Raw genomic sequence first — 6,623 nt, forward strand, 5'->3', positions numbered from 1 at the left:
TTATTACTCTCTTCCTTTTCCTTAGGTTCACTTTCCTCCTCAGTTGACTTTTCAGAGTTTTGGTTTTCTATCCTTGGGTCAGACGGTGCTTCCACTTCCGTTCCACTTCTCAGTATAATTGCATGAGCGTGGCTTCTTGGGTTAGGTTGGGGTTGGCCAGGAAATGTACCAGTTGGGGCAGCAGTAGGCGCTTGTTGTTGAGCTACTTGTGATATTTGCGTTTCCAGCATTTTGTTATGAGTAGCCAGGGCATCTACTTTACTTGCTAGTTGTTTAATTTGTTCGCCAGTGTGTACATTCTGGTTTAAGAAATCTTTATTGGTTTGCTGTTGAGAAGCTATAAAATTTTCCATCATGATTTCCAAGTTGGATTTCCTAGGGGCGTTATTGTTAGGTGTAGATGGGATTGGCTTTTGATATCCCGGAGGTATAGCTGGGGCTTGATTTGGAGATTGTCCAGGTGCGTATAAAGCATTATTACTCTTATATGAAAAATTGGGATGATTCTTCCAATTTGAGTTATAGGTGTGCGAGTAGGGGCTTCCTTGAGCATAGTTTACTTGCTCCGCTTGGATTCCTGTTAGGAGTTGACAATCTGCAGGAGTGTGACCTTGGATTCCACAGACTTCGCAATTCTGCGTTATGGCAACCACGGTGGCTGGAGGTGATACATTTAAACTTTCAATTTTCTGAACCAGAGCATCCACTTTTGCATTAACATGATCAAGGTTACTTATCTCGTACATGCCAGTTTTCGTTTGAGGTTTTTCTACCATTGTTCGTTCGATTCCCCACTGATAGTGGTTTTGAGCCATGCTTTCGATAAGTTGGTAAGCGTCAGCATAAGGTTTGTTCATTAGTGCACCACCTGCGGCGACATCTATTGTTAACCTTGTGTTGTACAGGAGACCATTATAGAAGGTATGAATTACTAACCAGTCTTCTAAACCATGGTGTGGACAAAGTCTCATCATGTCTTTGTATCGTTCCCATGCTTCGAAAAAAGACTCATTATCTTTCTGTTTAAATCCATTTATCTGGGCTCTTAACATAGCTGTTTTGCTTGGCGGAAAATATCGGGCAAGAAAAACTTTCTTCAACTCGTTCCATGTGGTGACTGAGTTGGAAGGAAGAGATTGAAGCCATCTTCTGGCGCTATCTCTTAACGAGAAAGGAAAAAGACGAAGTCGAATTGCCTCTGAAGTGACACCATTAGCTTTAACAGTATCAGCGTATTGGACAAATACGGATAAATGAAGGTTTGGATCCTCGGTAGGATTTCCAGAGAATTGGTTCTGTTGCACTGCCTGCAACAGTGAAGGTTTAAGTTCAAAGTTGTTTGCTTCGATTGCGGGTGGAGCAATACTTGAATGCGGTTCATCTTGCGATGGAGCAGCGTAATCTCGAAGAGCACGAGCTGGTTCTGCCATCTCGGGTATCGAAGGGAAAATATTTTTGAAATCAGGAAGTTCAACAGGAGGGAGATTGTTTGCAGCACGATATTCCCGAATTCGTCGTAAGACTCGGAGATATAGTTCGATATCGTTGATTCGTAAGTAGAACGGCAAGCCTTGTGAGCGAGTGCGTGGCATACAAATCAACGAAAGAAAGAAAAGAAAAAGAAAAGCCTTAGTCTCTACAGCGTAACGGAAGAGTTACGATATCGACTAAATAAAAGTCCCCGGCAATGGCGCCAAAAACTTGATCGCGACTTTATGAGTCGAAATTGGGGTACAAACTGCAAGTGCACAGTTCTATCGCGTAGTTTTAAAAGATATCGATCCCACAGGGACTTATGAATCGATATACCGTTATCTAAGGTTACTTCGTAAAGCTAAGGCAAGTAGTACTTTGATTGTTTGGGGGAAAAGCTAAAACTAAAATAAGATCTAAAATAAATATCTAATAAGCGGATATCGGTATGTAGTTCGTCGTAATTAGGGAATCAAATCTTCGTTGGTTTCTTGGTTTTTAAAATAAATCCTTTCAGTTGACGCTATTGTTTAAAAGTCTTATCTCAAACTCTCGCTTTGTTGAATAAACTATGATTTTATATTAACGTAGCTGCCACTTATAGTTAAGTCAAAAACCACTTTTTGAAAACAATAGAATCCGTAGAAACTCTTTTTAAGAAAACACTAATCGTTTAAACACCCTTATCTCAAACTCTCGCTCTGTTGACTTAGGTTATATAACTAAATTCAAATGCTTAACTCTCGTCCTCACATTCAATCTTTAAAAATACTTTTTGAAAAAGATTAGAATTTAATTAACTCCAAAAATTGCTCTCGCCCTGATCTAGAATTAATGTCCAATTTACACTGTCCAGTCAAAAACTCAAACTCTCGCTCTGTTGCTTTTAACTTCTTTATGTCTTTTACTTTCGTACAAAAACCTTGTTATTAAACCTGTAAATTGGGACCGTAAAAAGATTGATTTATTTTTAAATGTAATTAAACCAATTTGGTTTTGATTCCTTCATTCCGCTTACTTTACATACCGATACCTAAATAAATTAGCCAGACATGCTAAACAGACTTAAATAATTATCATGCATAAACAGATTCATCTCAGGCAAGTAATATAAATAAATAGTAAAGCAGGGCATATATAAATTCAAACAATAATTAAAGAACCTGAGAAATTAAATAGCAGTCTTGAACACTCCACCACAGGCCGACTGGATTTGTTCTTGAATTCTTCAATCAAACAGAAAAATAAAAGCGAAGGAATAAAAAACTAGATTCTAACGTAAGGTTAGATCCGGTGAAAGGTACACAATAGTTTCCGGTGTAGAAACTACTGTGCGAAAAATTACTTAATTGCTGGAAAAGAAAATAGAAATTGCAAAGGAAACAATATAAAAATCGTAAAAGCAATGCTGTAAAAAATGTGCTTGTACTGCTGGAAGAGAAAAAATGCAAAAAAAAAGAAAACGGAGAAGAAGTGTGGAGCCGAGAGCTTTCCAAAAAGCTACTATTTATACTGCTACTTTTTGTAACTGCCTCCAAGGGTTTTCCGTGTACACGGTCTTCACGTTCCAAGGGTCAAGCGTGGAAGTAGCTTAAACATGGTCTGTTGCGTTCCTGGTGCCAAAAATATAGGGGAATGGTGTGACGTCCGTCACACCATGTGTGACGCTCGTCACACAAGTGTGTAAAGCGTGACGCTCGTCACAGCCTTTGTGACGCTCGTCATAGGCACAACGCCTGTGCTTTTTGGGCTGGGCTTTGGCCTTTATATTTTTGCTTATTTTTATTCCTTTTTGCACCTCCTTTTCTTCCTTTTTTACTTGTGCTTCAAATAAACCACATGAGATAAATAGAAAGAAAATACCGCATAATATCTAATAAAATGAAATAAATTGAAGTAAATAATAATATAATTTAATTAAATTGAGTCCAAAAATGTGATATAATTTCATGTTATCAAGTTCAAACTCCAAGGATTCATTTCCCTTTCCATCTCAATTGATCACTACAAGCAAGAGGAGGAAGAATCAAGCAAATCTAGATCAAGATCAAGCTGAATTGGAGCTACTCGAAGGTTGGATTTCAGAAACTTCATCTCTTCGATTCTCTCTCAATTCTTCACTATTATTTGTGATTTTTGGTTGGTTGAAGTCCTATAAATGTAGGCAACAAGATTGAGTTGCTTTGAGGTTAAATCGAAGCAACTCAGTTCATGATCCTCAAAATTCAAATCCCCGTATCTTTTTATATACTTGGAATTGGAGAAAATTGAGGTCGATTCGTGATCTTGAGCATTTTCTCTTCAAATTTGTGTCCTTCTTTTTTATTTTTCATGATGTTTAGGTTGGACCAGTCCGATGGTCCTCATTGGAGAAGATGGCCGGAGCTAGGGCTCCGGTGGTGTGTTGGCAAGGCTCCAACCATCTGATCTTGGTCCAACATTTTAATCTTGGCCCTTGGTTTTGATTACCACGCGTGTGGCGCTTTGAATCAAGTCCGCCATGGATAGCGCACGCATGACCATCAGATCTGCAACCTCAATTAATGAGGGAGATCCGATGGCCATTGTTTTTTTGTATTGTTTGATTTTTCATTTAATTGCTTTATTTTGTTTAAATGATATTAGTTTCATTTTTAACCCAAAAAATATGGGACTTTCACTAAAAATCTTTAAATATTTTTCTCTTTCATTTTCTAAATTAAAAATATTTTTTGTATTAATTTTGATATTTTTCATGAATTAAATGTTTTTGTACATATTTTTAATTGTTTAAAAAAACTTCTGACTTTTCAAAAATCATGAAATTTTTTGTCTAGGGTCCTTTGACCTTGTTTGACCTAGGATAAATCTCTTGGCCATTTATTTGGTGTTTTGAAGAGATTTTAGATTTTGACCAAAATAATTTGAATTTTAATGCATTTTTAATTTGATATTTAATTGATTACTTGTGTAAAAATTATGTTGAGCCATTTTTATGGTCTTGTGATGTTTGACTATTTGTTTGGGCCTTGGTCAAGGTTGATTTGACTTTTGTTAGATTAAAATCATTGGATTTAGGGGATTGATGAAATGTACATTTGATCTCCCAAAATGAATGAATGAATTTAATTTGATAAGATTCCTCCCATGACCAATTTGTGTTTCTCTCACTTTCCCTCCCTCTTCATCTTCATCCTTATTCTTTCTCATTCCTTTCATTGACCAATAACGTCTCAATATCCTAAGGCTAATTGGTTCATGAATGACTTTGTGTCAGATGAACCAATGCAAGTATGGATGAGATAAGTCCATCCCTTTTGATATTTTCTTTTAGTGTGTGGTATGTTTTAGGAGTTTGGTTCATTATGCCAAATCTCTACCATGCATTAACACCTAAATTTTTATTGCCCAACCTCAAATAGTTGTGTCTTCTATATAAGTCCAATTACGATTGCTTAACATAGAGCTAAATTTGATCCCAAAGGCATATAATTCTAGTAAGTGAGATTGTAAGTCTCCCATATTTCATGGTATTGTGTAAAAACTTGGCCTTTTTCCTTCCCATGGAAGATGTCTTGGTTCAAGGATCCATGCTTGTGAATAGATGGTTGAGTGTTCCCCAAAGAATGACTTAATCAATTAAAAAGCAAAACATCACTAACAGTCAATTAACCTTGACTAACATTTGACTAACTATTGTTAATATTGCTTTACTTTCAAGTCATTTACGTTATGCAATTTAATTTCTAGTCATTTATCATTCATTTCCATTTACATTTTATTTAACTTGTTTATGTTTATGCCATTTTCACTTTGCTCATTTGAGCCATATCTTGTGATTGTATATATTTGTTTGTGTATGTTGATTTTTTATGGTCTTAGGACCTTAAAATACTTAATAAACAACAAAAACCCTAAAAAATGTTTGGTGGACTGTTGATATTGATCTGAACTTTTGGACTTAGAACTAGGCAACATTCCTTGTGCAAAAAGGACTTGGCTAATGCCAAAATTCTTAGAATTGTGAACTAAGCCTTCATCTGATGCAAGTTTTGAGGATTTATTTGAACTCATCTACTACATTGTCTTAATGCCAACTGTTAATTTGATCTTGTGTCTAATATCTTATTCTGAGTTGATCAAGGAGTATTTATCTGATACATGAGAAGACAAAGAAGACTGCTAGCTGTGGGATTTGCTTGCTTGGATGTGGCTATCTTTATTTGATGCCTTGATCTTCATGATGTCTAATATTTCCAATTGCTTGATTAATTATTGCTTGATTCAAAGTCCAAAGGGAAAATTAATTTTCTATATGACATTCTTTTCTGTTGGATTGCATCCCATTGGTCAGATCTTTTCAACTCTTAACTTTTAATTTTATGCTTACGATTAGTCTCTTTATCTCCCCCACTTCTTTAATTTCAAAATCTCTCCCCTTTTCAAAAAAATTCTTTGCTTGTGATTTCAAATCTAGACCTTATTTCAAATAAAAACTCTGGCCTTTGGCATTGAATTTTTGAACTCTTTTCTTAAATAAAACCTGTAAGTAAATCTAATCATATTGACTTAAAATTTCAAAAGACAAAAGGAACTAACACTCATTCAAACTTTTGGGCCCTTTGTGTCTTTTTTCACTTAAATTTTGATTAAAAGCAACCCACACATTTTGAAATTGTTACCACGAACTATGAGGTTTTGATCCCTCCTTTTTATCTTGGTACGTAGGCACAAGTCCGAAGTTCTTGTCAAACATAAAAATATAATCAATGAATTCTTTTCTCATCCCCATACTCTATTTTTTTCAAACATATTTTATACCAAAAAAAAATACACACATAAAAGGGCTCCCTAGGAGTATCTAGGACACTTTGGGTGCTAACACCTTCCCTCTGTGTAACCAACCGCCTTATCTGTAATATCTGGCATTTTATTAGTTTTGATTTGAAAACTTCTTATCTTTGGGTTTTGTTCGTACTTTTCCCTTTTCCTTTGGAAATAATAAAAGCGCGGTGGCGACTCTGGTTTTATTGACGTTAAGCTTATCCATAGCTTGACGGTCATGAACTTACCGCTACATATACCCTTTTAGGACGCCTAATGAAAAATATGCATTTATCCCAAGAGTTGTTTGGCTTGTACCCAGACATTTAATTCCTTCTTTTTCGGTC

General features: G+C 35.8%; 1 non-coding gene across 1 annotated transcript; it reads left to right on the forward strand.

The window, feature by feature from the left end:
- Positions 1-945: 945 nt before the first annotated feature.
- Positions 946-1,052, forward strand: LOC127077403 (small nucleolar RNA R71). The gene has a single exon (XR_007787217.1). It is a non-coding gene; the product is annotated as a small nucleolar RNA R71 (small nucleolar RNA).
- The last annotated feature ends 5,571 nt before the right edge of the window (positions 1,053-6,623 follow it).

The sequence above is a fragment of the Lathyrus oleraceus genome, chromosome 4 (genome assembly GCF_024323335.1).
Source record: "Lathyrus oleraceus cultivar Zhongwan6 chromosome 4, CAAS_Psat_ZW6_1.0, whole genome shotgun sequence".
Classification (NCBI taxonomy): Eukaryota; Viridiplantae; Streptophyta; class Magnoliopsida; order Fabales; family Fabaceae; genus Lathyrus; species Lathyrus oleraceus.